The sequence below is a fragment of the Schistocerca americana genome, chromosome X, assembly GCF_021461395.2.
Source record: "Schistocerca americana isolate TAMUIC-IGC-003095 chromosome X, iqSchAmer2.1, whole genome shotgun sequence".
Classification (NCBI taxonomy): Eukaryota; Metazoa; Arthropoda; class Insecta; order Orthoptera; family Acrididae; genus Schistocerca; species Schistocerca americana.
The window spans coordinates 942,330,164-942,345,039 of NC_060130.1; positions in this window are offsets into that span (position 1 = coordinate 942,330,164).

Sequence of the window (14,876 nt, forward strand, 5' to 3'; positions counted from 1 at the left end):
TGCGCTCAAATTTGTCACATAACTAGCCATCCACCGTAGATTTGATTGTCATCCAAAACAGTACCGAACTTTGAACCGGAATCGGACGATTTTCGTCGTACTGACCAATATGATTACGTATGTGTAGGAGCAGTTTTGTAAAGAAACTTCCAATTAAACCTCCATATTATTGTGCTTAGGATTAATGTTCTTTCAGAGAGTTAATATTTAATAGTGTGGTGTATAGGATTATTTCACTTTTTGATGTTGGCGAGATGCGTTATCCATTGAACTGTTTTTACGTCGTAGAGTTGAAAACTGTGTAAAAGCTGTACTTTTTGTACTAAAATTTGCGACATTAGACTTGTCATTTCAACTTACACAGTTGTTCTCAATTCTAGAATAAGCACCCACTTTACAGAGGTGGTATTTTCGATAAATTACCAGTTGAATTGCGCATTCCGGGATATAACTTCTGTGGACCAGGAACAAAGGTTCAGAAACGCCTGGCGTGTGGCGATAGAGGCATAAAGCTACTCGACCAAGCCTGCCTGGAGCACGACATAGCCTATGCCACAAATAACGGTCTCCCAGCACGTCACGTCGCTGACAGAATTTTAGCTGATAGAGCCAAGGAAATAAGACAAAGAAAAGATATCGGTATAGGTCAACGTGTGGCTGCATTCGTTGTTGGTAAAACCATGCATGGTAAAATTTAGTTAGGCTTAGGAGTGATGAATTTCAAACGAGTTGTGAATGCACTGCGCTCTGCTTTGGGGAAGAAAAAGAAGAAGAAGTCACACTGCCTGAAAAGCTGCATTCTCACATCGATGTGCGCAGCTAAGCGCGCAATGATGAGTAAGAAGAAGAAGAAGAACAACAACAACAAGAAGGGTACGTTTAAGTCACCTTGGGTTCTATCTTTACCAAAGACATCAAGTGGAACTATTCCATTCTTCGTTCCAGCCCTTGCGGCCCTATGAGCAGTAGGCTCACTCACAGGAGGGGCTGCGGCTGTAGCCAAAACAGTCAAGACTAGCCAAAATGTCCGAGCACAGCTAGAGGAGGCAAGAAGACACAATCGTGCCATGGAAGCTGCAGCCATTGGAAAAGGTCTATACTTGAAACCATACAAGAAAGGACTGGGCCTCTTCATAAATAAAAATAAAAGCCCGTTAGCTGTTCTACCTGATAGAGCGGTCACGAATAAAGATTAGCTTAAGGTTGTTAAAGAAAAACTCCACATTTCAGGATTCCGTGGTGTCTTTCTGCAAGGTACATTACCAAAGACCATGTGGCGAACTAATGAATGTGGTATTGTAAATTTAGATGTTGCAGGGGGTCCAGGAACCCATTGGGTTTCATATGTCAAGAAAAGCGCAAATACAGTCTATGATTTTGATTCGTTTGGAGATTTACAACCACCTGAAGAACTGCAACGATACTTCACGAGCAAAAGACGAGTCTTCTACAATTTTCAGCGATATCAGGACTTTAACACATACTTGTATGGACATCTCTGCATTATGTTCCTCCTCACATCCTTGATGAAACAACATCTAAAACTACACCAAAGAAAAGTGCATGCTCAACATCCAGGACGACTGATGTGTATAAGAGCCATCATTGAACGTCGCCCCCATCAATTGAGGTTTTGATGTGATGTCGTACTCTCTGATGTTAAAACAACGAGCGTCTGTATTACGTGCAAATTACTTTCCACCAATTGATTTAAGTTCTGGTGATTGGAGTATTGCGTTGATTGCTCTGGAGACGTATAACAGTATCCCAAATATTCAAAAAGATTTCGGGCTTGTAGCCGGTCGTCGTTAGCTTCCATCCACGATATTTCGACTGGACAACTGCCAGCCATCCTCAGGTGAGCCATCGAAGACTGACGAAGACGCTTTTTTTTTCTTTATTGATTTTCAATTCCCCCCTAAGGGGGCGGGCTGGCAGCAGCTCAGTACGCTGCTCTACAGCCTACAGACTTTTTTTAAAATGGAAGAAGAAAAGAAACAAGAAAAACAGGCGATAAAACGGTGACTTAAAGTGTAAAATGGCGGAAAAATGCGGAAAGTTAAAATAGAAAGCAAAGGGGTTAGCAATGTCAATAAAATACACAGGAATCAGACAAGTAACATAGTAAACACACAATTAAAAACATGGCGACAGTCTGGTTTCTGTTCGCAAGAGATAAAAGAATCACACCCAGTGACAGTATGATGGCCGTTCGCAACACTTCCCAAAAGACACAACACGGAACACTCACTGTAGAACACCCACTGTAAAACACTGCACGAAAATGGCGGCACAAAGATGACACTCCCGAACCAAAGGCAGATGGGGGGGGGGGGGGACCTGGAGGAGGGGGAAAACAAGGAGGGAGGAGAGGAAAAAACGAAAGGGGGGGGGGAACCAAGGAGGGAGAGGACTCATAAGGGGGGAGAGGGGCAGGGCAGACGTGAGAGGGAATGAGAAGAGGCAGAGGAGGGAAATGCAAAAGGACTCGGGGGAGAGAGGGGGCAGAGAGAGGGGAGGTGGGGAAAAAAAGAGGATGGAAGGGGGGAGAGGGAGCCCGGGAAAAGGACAGAGGAAAGGAAGGGGAGTGAGGATCAAAGTTGATAGGAGGGATAAATGGATGGAGAGAGGGCATCATCGGGAAGGGGGAGTTGATGGAAGCCACCTTGGGAAAGGAGATGAAGAGTGTAGAGATGAGGGGTAGGGGGACACAACAGTGAAGACGTGGTAGGGGGCGGGGATGGGAGAGGAGAGGAGCAACCAGGGGGTGTGGGGGATCAAGGCGGCGGGAGGTGCAGAGGATGCGGATATCTTCGAGGAATAGGAGCAGACGGGGGAAAGGAATGAGGTCATAGAGGATCCGCGTGAGGCGTATACAGAAGGTGAGGCGGAGTGCATGACTTATAGAATTTGGGGGGGGGGGCAGATATCCAGGCGGGACTGGCATAACAGAGGATGGGACGGATTAAGGATTTGTAGGTGTGGAGGATGGTATAGGAGTGCAACCCCCATGTCCGGCCAGGGAGGAGTTTGAGGAGTCGGAGGCAGTTGTGGGCTTTGGATTGGATGGAGCGGAGATGAGGGATCCAGGTGAGGTGACGGTCAATGGTGAGGCCAAGGTAGGTGAGGGTGGGGATGAGGCGGACAGGACGGGCGCAGACAGGGAGAAATCCAGGAGCCGGAAGGAGCGAGTGGTATGACCTATGATGATTGCCTGAGTCTTGGAAGGATTGATTTTCAGGAGCCACTGGTTACACCATGCAGCGAAAAGGTCAAGGTGATTCTGGAGAACGCGTTGGGACTGTTGGAGGGTAGGAGCGAGGGCGAGGAATGCGGTGTCATCAGCATATTGCAAGAGGTCGACTGGAGGGGGGGGGGGGTTGGGGCATATCTGCCGTGTACAGGAGGTAGAGGAGAGGGGAGAGGACAGAGCCCTGGGGCACACCTACAGAGGGGTAGAAGGTGTGGGAATTGGCATTATGGATGGTAACATAGGAGGGGCGGCAGAAGAGGAAGGAGGCCATCAGACGGATGTAGTTGATAGGAAGGGAGTAGGTTTGGAGTTTAAACAGGAGACCGGGATGCCAGACACGGTCGTATGCCTTTTTGAGGTCGAGGGAGACAAAAATGGCGGAGTGACGGGAGTTAAGCTGGGGGGAGAGGAGATGAGTGAGGCGGAGGAGTTGGTCATCGGCAGAGAAGGAAGGTCGAAAACCACATTGGGTGTTGGGGAGGAGGTGCTTTTGGCGGAGGTGGTGATGGATGCGCCGGGAAAGGATGGATTCCAAGAGCTTGCTGAACACCGATGTGAGACAGATAGGAGGATAGGAAGAGGCATCAGATGGAGGCTTGTTGGGTTTGGAGAGCATCAGGATACGGGAGGTTTTCCACAGGTCGGGATAGAAGGCAGTGGCAAGGATGACATTGTAGAGGGTGGCAAGGACTGAAAGGAAGAAGGAAGGGCAGTGTTTGAGGTGGCGGTAGGTAATACAGTCATGGCGGGGAGCAGTGTTGCATTTAGTGTGGAGTGTGAGGCTGATGTCCTGTGTAGTGATGGGAGTGTTGAGTTCAGATGGTGGTGTGTGGCCCAAGTACTGGAAGCTAGGAGCAAAAGGAGGAATAGAGGTATTTGTTCGGTCCATGACGTTAGGGAAGAGGGAATAATCAAAGTGGGGATCATCTGGGATGGAAAAAAACATCTGAGAGGTGAGAGGCAAAGTGGTTGGCTGATGTCCTGTGTACTGATGGGAGTGTTGAGTTCAGATGGTGGTGTGTGGCCCAAGAACTGGAAGCTAGGAGCAAGGGGAGGAATAGAGGTATTTGTGTGGTCCATGATGTCAGGGAAGGGACGGTCATCAAGGAGGAGAGGGTACTGGTGGGTGGGGCGGTTCCCAGTAAGGCGGTGGAAAGCAGCCCAATACTTGGAAGAGTTTATGGGGAGCGTGTTGTTGAGTTGTGTATACGTCTGGCGCCAGGCACGGCGTTTCTTCGCAGTAAGCAGGTTGCGGATGTGTCGTTGTAATTGCCAGTGGCGGGTAAGTGTATCCCAGTCATGAGTGCAGAGAAAAGAGCGGTAGTTGCGGCGGGACTCTCGAAGGAGAAGGATGGCCTGTGGAGGCAGGGCAGGGCAGTGAGGGTGGACAGCTTTGGTGGGGATATGGGTGGCGACGGCGTCAGACAAGGTCTGGTGCAGGAAGGCAGCAGTGCGAGAGATGTTATCAGGAGATTGGAGGGTAAGGTCGTGGCCGTCAACCTGGGTGTGAATGGAGTCCCGGTAGGCATCCCAGTTGGCACGGGAGTAATCATGGACAAGTTTAGGAGGGACGTTGGGGCGAGGAGCGTTGCGGGGATGGCGACCATTAGAGATAGTGAGTAGGCAGGGAGTGAATGTTGTGGTACAGGATACGGTAGGGTTTTTGTACCATGGGAGGGGAGAGTTAGACGAGGGTGGTGAGGGGGGTGAAGGTGAAGTGGGCCTGGTTGTGGGAGTATGTGGCATAGGTGGTAAGATGGAAGATGGAAAGGGGAAGCGAGGGCGATTTCGGAAAGGGTGTGGGAGCGCTGGAACGGGTGGATGTTTTGGAGCACAATGGTGATGAAACGGATGATGTCCTCTGCAGTAGGTGGAGGGCAGAGCGAGTTGTTAGGGTGGATGGGGTCATCAACAGGATGGACAGGGACGGTGAGCTCAGGGGTGACTGGAGGAGGTTTCACTTTACACTTCGAGGAGTAGGTAGGATGTGGTTCATTACAGGTATTGCATGAGGGGGGAGAGGTGAGGTTGGGGCAATTCTTGAGGAAGTGTGAAGCTTTGCAGTGGGGACAAGTAGGGGGGTTCTTGCAGGCAAAGGTAACATGGTCGTTGTATGTGAGGCAGCATTGGCAGCGTTAGGATTGGACAGGGGAACAGGAGGGGTCCACCTTATGATGGCGATTGTAGATGAGGGCTCCCTCAGTGAGGAGGCAGTCAATGGAGGAGGAGGATTCAGTGAATATCCGCATGAGAAAAGTCGGCCCGACATCATTGAAGATGCGACGGGCCGAGCGGATTTCAATGTCGGGCCGGGAGTTGAGTTCCACCAACACCACAGCCTCCATGATCACGGGGCTAAGCTTCATGATCACAGCGGTGAAGGTTGGCGGATGTCGGGGAGGTTGAGGCTGACAGGGAGAGGACGGGGTGTGGTAGGGGGTGAGGGTTGCACGTTGGCCAAATTGGATACGGGGGATGCGGGAGAGGAGACCGGTGGGGAAGGAAGCATTGGGGGATCTAATGAGGACCGAGTCCTTGCAAGGAATCAGAAGAGAGATGGGGACATTGGGGTAGTATTTCCGGATGACGAGGTGAGGGAGAGGGCATCAAGGAATTGAGGGTCAGGATTGGAGAGGGCAAAGGTGTGGGTGGCAGGCGTGGCAGGGGTGGAGGTCGGGGTCGCGTCCATGGGGGTGAGTGGGTCACAGGGATCGGAGGTTTTCTTGGAGGAGATTTCGGGCGAAGGGTCAACATTCGGGCGCTTTGAAGGTTTTGTGGTCACGACAGGGTGGAGAGGGGGCTGGAGGATGGATTGCAGGGGGAGATGGCGGGGGGCAGTACCACCCTGAGCAGCGGATGACGCAGAGGGAGGGGGCGTGGGTGTTACAGAGACTGTGGAACGTCGAGCCGATATCCATGCTGGCTTGGATCCTGTCGGAGGCGGTACAGGGAGCGGCAGAAAGTCGGTAGCTGTCGATGGGGCGACAGTGATAGGGGAGGGGGAGTTGGGGGTAGTTATAGCCGAAAATGGCGAAGGGGTGGGGTGTACAGGGAGAGAAGGAAGGACGGGAAGGGGGTGGAGGATGAGTTCCAAGTGATGGTGGTTGGAGCAGTGGAGGGAGAGGTGAAAATGATAGTGGTGGGAGTTGGGATATGGGGGCGGCGCGCGAGAAGGGCGGCGGCGGCGGTGGTGGCGGCGGCGGTGGCGGCAGGCGGCGACGGCGGCGACCAGGCGGCGGCGGTGGCAGGCGGCGACCGAGCGGCGGCGGGCACCGGCAGGCGGCGGTGGCGGCGGCGGCGGCGAGGAGGAGCGGACGGCGAGCAGTAGTGACGGCGAGCAGACAACATGGCAAGGAAAAGGTGGGGCTCTTCCATGTCGAAGATACACCCTGAGAGTAGCCCAGGCAGTGCGAGTCCTCGATGAAGAAGTGAAGGAATCCAACCCTCGAATGTGACGAAGACGCCCTCCGTTCCGTAATATATAGCGTGCAGCGAGTATTGCGCGCATGCGTCAAAATCATATGGAGAGACGAACCACACCACCCGCCAGCAGCGCCCTCGCTGGTGGAACTGCAGAACTCAGCTGTCTTCGGTGTTGTCAATTGCCGCAGCCATCGGAGTACTCTGACGTCTTCGTCAGGAGCAGATCTTAGAGATGACGGGGTTCCACGCATTATCTAGCTGGTAGCCATTGTCACAGTTGATAAGATTGTCTGTCATGCGAATTTCCACTAATTCTTTTCTGACGGAGTCCCAAAAGGATGCTGCTGTGGCCAAAATTGTTCTCTTGTCATACTCCATTGAGTGTCCAGTGGAAATGCAGTGCTCAGCAATTGGAGACTTGCATTTCCACTGGACAGTCAATTGAGTATGACAAGAGAACAATTTTGGCCACAGCAACATCCTTTTGGGACTCCGTCAGAAAAGAATTAGTGGAAATTCGCATGACAGACAATCTTATCAACTGTGACAATGGCTACCAGCTAGATAATGTGTGGAACCCCGTCATCTCTAAGATATGCTCCAGACGAAGACGTCAGAGTACTCCGATGGCTGCGGAAATTGACAACGCCGAAGACAGTTGAGTTCTGCAGTTCCACCAGCGAGGGCGATGCTGGCGGGCAGTGTGGTTCGTCTCTCCATATGATTTTGACGCATGCGCGGAATACTCGCTGCACGCTATGTATTACGGAATGGAGGGCGTCTTCGTCAGTCTTCGATGGCTCACCTCAGGATGGCTGGCAGTTGTCCAGTCGAAATATCGTGGATGGAAGCTGACAACGACCGGCTGCAAGCCCGAAATCTTTTTGAATATTAAGTTCGCCGGGAAAATTTTAAATTTCACAGCATCCAAAATATCACAAACGCCAACAATAAACTGCATCTGGAAACTGACGGTCATAAGGAGATTCTGGAAATACAACCTGGTGCCTACGACATTGATGATTTAAACTAAGTCTTAAAACACTCTGCACTCAGCCTCGTGATCCCATTTGAGGAGCTACTCGACCGAATAGTAGCGGCTTCGGTCAAGAATACCTTCTTACGACCGGGAGAGCGGTGTGCCGGCCCCACGCCTCTCCTATGCGCATCCTCCACTGAGGATGACACGGCGGTCGGATGGTCCCGGTGGGCCACTCGTGGCCTGAAGACAGAGTGCTTTTTAAAACACTCTGGAAAAGGAATTGAACTACGCTCAAACATATATATGCTTAAATCTGAAATACGAACAGAGAATGCAACATTGACTTTAGGCAGAAAGATTCAATAGGTTCACTGCTAGGTTTTTCGAAAGACCGTGTTTTGGTGAAGGATTCCAATAAATGTTACGCATCAGATCAGGTTGTGGACATACTACCAGTCAGCACATTCCACGTTGAGTGTAATATAGCTACAAATTCATATCTCAACGATAAGTTGATTCACTCTGTTTACGGATTTTTCCCTACAGTTGGAACCGGGTATAAGACAGTTCAGACCCCCACACATTTAAGAAAACTGATGGTACTGCGGTAACACTCTCGAAACTGACACGTAATGCTCTAGCATTCCTGTTTCAAGAGATCCGTTATGAACTTAATGGAATAGAAATCGACTGCACACGTAATGTCGGGCTAGCATCAAACCTTATGACGTACGTTTCAGCCTCAACCTCCGATTCGAACAGCTTGGAAAATGCGGGGTGGTTCATAGACGAGCCAGAAGTGGGATACACCCGATTTACCGCTTGCGTGCCTCTAAAAATGCTTAATGGGATACTTTGAGGACATGCAACGAATTATTATGAACGCCAAACAGGAACTTAATTTGGTGGGGAGTGCAAATGATGCCAATTCATACACTCAAGCAGCAGCAGAGGAAGTTGAAATCAAGATTAACAGTGTAATATGGAAAATGCCACACATCAGTGTTGCTGACTAGGAATGCTGAAAATTTTTAAAAGTTCTGAATGCTGCCACTTACCTGTCACTAACTTTCATATGTGAAATATTATTAGTATTTTCAAGGTGCGTATGACGGGCTGTTGAGAATCATTTTACATACATTCAGGCAGTTGAGAAAACACCTTAGGTAAGTACATATGACTAGAATTTTTGATGAAGACATCTGTGTTGTGATGAAGCGTAGGTGAGGAATAATAATAATAATAATAATAATAATAATAATAATAATGCTGACCCCAATAGAGAAAGAGTACAAATGACTAGTAGTATGCTGTTTACATCTAGCGTATGGTGCACGGCTGAATGGTATTTACAATCACGCAGAAAAGAACTTCATCACATCTATGGCGTGTAGATGAACAATACTTATAAGCACCTTTGGTGCTTGGAAGGGAAATGCGTCTATGATGCGTGGATACTTTTCTTCTAGGAAGAATACCTTTGGTAGTCTCTCTCTTTTAACTCTAATAACTTATGTACACTATGATAAAAGGGTCATACTATTCCATAGACGCACACATTTTTTCTCACTCTCTTTCACTCACTCCCTCGCACTCAAGTAGAGTCCCTCCATCTCCCTCAGGTTCACCCAGTAAATAGTGTGAGTACGGGAGGGTTTCAATCCCGTCTTCATAAATGACCCTTTTAACGTCATGATGCGAGAGGCCACGTTTATTCTGCGGTACAGTGTACACCTCGTGCCCTCGCGATCGAATCCTACTTTGCTGTACCAAATGCGGTGGTTGCGGTGGAGCGCCGAGAACAACCCCGTACAGGCACTTCGATAGAGAGGGCTCTTGATGCCATACGATGCACACCCTTAGCCTGCCTCTGGGTGGCACCTTCCAATGTGCGATACGCATACATTTTTGAGTGTAGGCCTACAAACTCAACAATCATCCATTCGCCTCGTCCTTCATAAGACCGATAACCTTCTTGTTCTGTGGAATAATACCATAAGGATCACTGGCCGTGCTTGAGGACGTGTCGAATTCATTACCGTGGCACCTAATTACTTCATATGGATCGCAGTTCTTCACCCAATAGGTGAAACTATCTGTATCCATATAAAGTAATTTAGGATCTGTGAAATGAGTTTTCGAAAACTCATAATGAAAGCGGTACATGTGGACTTTAGATAGGTCTGGTTTGCACACCCCCACATAAATAGGTTTTGTAAACTCTACTACAGCCTTCGCCATCTCCACAGCGACACAATTCTCATTAAATATCGTGACCCAATTAAAATGTTGTCTGACAATCAATTTCTGTAAACCTCATTGTTCACCCCATCGCATTCTAATTTTAACATCGCGTTCACCCCTAACATTTTGCATTGATTTCCCGAAATTGCCATTATTCGTTAATTAAAAAAAATTTTTTTTCAAAATCACTGGTCGCAGAAGTTCTTTTTGCGGTATTCAATTCAATGTACAGCTTCAGACAGAGGGATTGGTTGAAGACGTTGCCCCAGGTGATTATAACCAGATTAATACCCAATTTGATACATTGCTGGAGGTTTCGGTAGTGAATTACGTATCTCTGCTTACCCTCCAGCGTTTTATCAGCTTGGGCATGGAACTTCCTCGCGGAACTTGTTGCAATGGACAAAGCGGCAAGTCGCCGTGCGCATCATACAAACTATCAGAGTATAACAGGTCTGCCTCCACAACATCCTGAGGAGAATCATCGGGTTTAAAGTTTTCTTCTTTATTGAGAGCCAATCTATATCCTTCACACTCTTCGTCGGACATCCATCTAATCCCGCCAACCGGCAGCAGTTGCATCATGGCATGCCTGTACAACTTATTTACATCTAAGTACATGATGTAATTGGTGTTGAGGGATGCGTTGAACCTCACGCCCATTTGTGGATTGTTTGCCTTCGCGTGCCTATGCATGCAGTGGCGAAGTCCGCTGTGAATGCCACGCTCAAAGAAAATGAGCATGTCAGCATCGGTCAGAAGTTCAATGTTCTGTCTTGTTTTCCTGAGCATTGCATTTCAGGACAACCCAGGTGCCATATAATAAAAGGTGGGACCCAGAGAGTATGTGGTCATGCATACACTCCGGAACTTCTCAAGAACGTCCGCAAGCAGGTGCACATCGGTGTCCATATATAGCCTTGCGTACTCATCCAAATTGGGTGTGCTGAATTCCCATCAGACATTTATTTACAGCATGCTCATAATCAGCATCTGTTAAGACATCGCCTGTGAGGTTACTGGAAAACGCCATTATGTCAGGTAGCCTGGTTTCACTGGGTTTCCCCATACTATCCAGGTACTCATATGGGGAAACACCTTTCCTAGTCACAAGTTGAAACTTTTCCTCATCGGGATACGCAGATCGAGTGATATGCATTTCACTCTGAAGTAGAGTTCCAACTAGTTTCTGGAGTGGGGCTTGCATAAATCGCAATGAATCCAAGAATCACAGCGTAATTCCCAACGTCATTCGTTTGGAGAAGGAAATGTACTTTTCGGCACTCTCAGACAGGACACACACCTGATCGTTCTTTACGCCGAAATTAGCTAGTTGGTCGACGGGAAAGTTTGCATCATACCGGCTTAAATCATGGAAAATTACAGGTATGTGGTGTTGAAGCTGATATTTTGTAAGTAGGCTGTTTAGGTTTTCTGATTGGTAAGGCCACGTAGCGCTCTGTGTGAAAATCACTGGCTGTGCTGTGTGCAGTCTGTGGCTAGTTTGCATTGTTGTCTGCCATTGTAGTGTTGGGCAGCGGCACCTGGATGTGAACAGCGCGTAGCGTTGCGCAGTTGGAGGTGAGCCGCCAGCAGTGGTGGATGTGGGGAGAGAGATGGCGGAGTTTTGAAATTTGTCATGAACTGCTATATATATTATGACTATTATGGTAAATACATTATTTGTTCTCTATCAAAATCTTTCATTTGCTAACTATGCATATCAGTAGTTAGTGCCTTCGGTAGTTTGAATCTTTTATTTAGCTGGCAGTAGTGGCGCTCGCTGTATTGCTGTAGCTAGAGTAACGAAGATTTTTGGTGAGGTAAGTGATTTGTGAAAGGTATAGGTTAATGTTAGTCAGGGCCATTCTTTTGTAGGGGTTTTTGAAAGTCAGATTGCGTTGCGCTAAAAATATTGTGTGTCAGGTTAAGGACAGTCTTGTACAATTTTTCAAAGGGGACGTTTCATATGTCGACCCTTAGCCAAGGATACCTCACTGGAATCTTCTGATTTTTTTCTTGTAGTTTGTGTAATTAGTGAGGCTATTGTTTATTGCTAGCGCGTAATTGTAGAGAGAATCTCCTTTGTAGTTGCAGTCTTTCATTGTTGTACAGTAAAACAGTTGTGGCATGCATGTAGATTTGCAGCAAGTATTTCGCAGCTGCGCTTGCAATTAACTAGATATTATTTTCAGTACTATGTTAATGTGTTCCCCTATTTTTGCTCTTCAAATTGTGTTTTTCTGTGTTGTCGTGTGAAATATTGTGACAATAATGGCGTGTGAAAAACGTAACACTAGGCTCCAAAGTAAACTGAGAAATAATAGTGACGACGAGCGTAGCTTATCAGCACCACTGTGTAGTGAATTAACAGACATTCGAAGTAGTAATTTGGTAATTGTGCATAGGGAAATGGAGCGGGCGGCAAATAATGGTGTAGACAGTGAAACAGGTAGTGAACAAAGAAGCATTATCGATCGATCGGTCGGCAACAGCTCGCCTCAGGAATCCGAAATGACAGAACACAATATTGCAAATACTGTAGACTTAGGGTTTTGGGTCCTCACCGTTTTCTCAAATGAGTCAACACACATTTTCTGCTTGTCAAAGTGTGAATGTTGCCGGTGAAAATGCACTGCCAAAAAGCATAGAGAAACAGATTCCAGACACTAATACATTATTATTGCAATTAATGCAACAAATGGAACAAAATCGGAGACAAATGGGACAAAGGCTTCAAAAGTTAGACACAATGGAACAAAATCAGAGACAAACACAGCAACAGTTAGACACAATGGAACAAAATCAGAGACAAACACAGCAAAAGCTCAAAAGTTAGGCACAGTGGAACAAAATCTTAAAAAGTTAGACACCACGCTTGAACACACACGTGAAGATTTAACTACTGAGTTACATAACATCGAATCGAAATGCCAAAAAGTCTGTAATGACGTAAAAACATAAATTTGTGACCATTTCCAACCTATTTTTTCGCGTCATGAAAATGCATTACAGAATCACGAAGCAGCCATAAAAGAACTGCAAACTATTGTCCATGAAAATCACGACACCTTGCAAGCTAAATTTGACTCAGTTGCATCTACCGATTCGGTTACGCAACTTGCAAAAAGTCAAGAAAACTTAAAGGACACAGTAGATTCGATTTCAACACAAATGGACACTCTGAAACTTGGTTCAGAAAAACACACTGAGGAAATGTGTTCACTATCGGAGAAAGTAGCCGAACTTTCGGATCAGGTCACTAATTTATCTACGAAGGTAGATGATAATCTGAATGACACAGAAGAGTGCAAACAAATTAGGAAATTCAAACAAAATCAGAATCAAATTAATACGCAACACCAAAGAGAAATCCGGGAAGTACAAGATCAGCTGACACGGGTAATACAAGAATTACGTATTTCAGAGGACACTCGCGCCCCAATACAGGAAGAGGGACATAGAAATACGGAATAGCCACAAAATAATAACACAGCGCATTTCGGAAATTATGAAAGAAATTGGCAAGGTGCACCGAATTTTGAAATGGATCCGCCGAAACGACGTAACAATGACCGATATGCGACTCGCCGACATGATGACTTTGACTATAAGCTGTTCATTACTACACGTAAATTCAAAACATTTAAGAATTCTGCCAACGACATTCATCCACAAGCGTGGCTCCATCAATTCTCTCATTGTTTTCCTCCCAACTGGTCATTAGAGCACAGATTAGAATTTATGTGTGGCTACTTAGAGAATGAACCAGCTGTAAGAATGCGATCGGTCATTCATGATTGCCACAGTGACGGAGAGTTTTTCCATGCCTTCCTCTCAGCATATTGGTCTCAAGCCACACAAGACCGAGTAAAACATGGCATCATAATAATGAAACATTTCGAACAATCTGAATTTTCCAGTCTTGTGAAATATTTTGAAGACATGTTGCACAAGAATCGGTACCTGTCAAACCCATACAGCCCCTCAGAACTCATCCGCATTTGCTTAATCAAATTGCCTGAACATTTACGACATATTATCTTGGCAGGACGTTGCAAAGACGACATTGAAGCTTTTCAGGGACCCTTACAAGAATTAGAAATTGACACAGACAGTCGCGGGATGCGAAAACAGGAAAACAATCACTACAGGTCACATCCATCACAATTCCGTGACGACAGAAACGATAACTGGACGCGACAAGGCTATTCTCACCACACAAATCGTGACCAAAACAGACACCACCCGTATGACAATCGGTGGCAGAGTAGTAATAATTACAGGGAAAGATCACCTCTCCGCGGTAATGGCTATCACAGAGACAATCAGAGAAACAGACAATATGGGAACCAAAACAATTATTATTACGGGAGACAGAATAACTTTAGACGCAACGGTCCACCGTGCAGTGATAACTCAGGGAGAAATTCTCCACCACTTAACCGAGAAGACACTACAGGAACTACCGACATGACGACAGACGATATGATCGTAACTACAGACCTGAATTGCATCAGAACTGGCGGGATTCAAACAGAGCAGGCCCTCTCGACAAAGTGAATTTGTAGAAGTTAGGTCTCCAAACCCCAATAACGACGCGCGCCAACAAAGAGACAATAGGCAATGACTCATACCGCTGGCAGCCACAAAACGTACGTATGAAACTAACGACGCAGCTGCCGTAGCTAGTAATTACGTAAAAATGGAAGACATTAGGGACATCTTACTCCAGGAACACGACATAAAACATAACAACATTGCATATCCTGTGATTCACATTACTGTAAATGACGTAAAATTTACGGCAGTACTTGACTCTGGCAGTCCCATTTCAGTAATTAGTGAAACAGCTTTTAGCAAATGCAACAAATCGAACGATTGCCCCACACTTCCGTTACGTAAGATTAAATTACAAGGTGCAATCTTTGGAAAAAGTGTAGATGTACGCCAACAAACCAATTTAGAATTCCT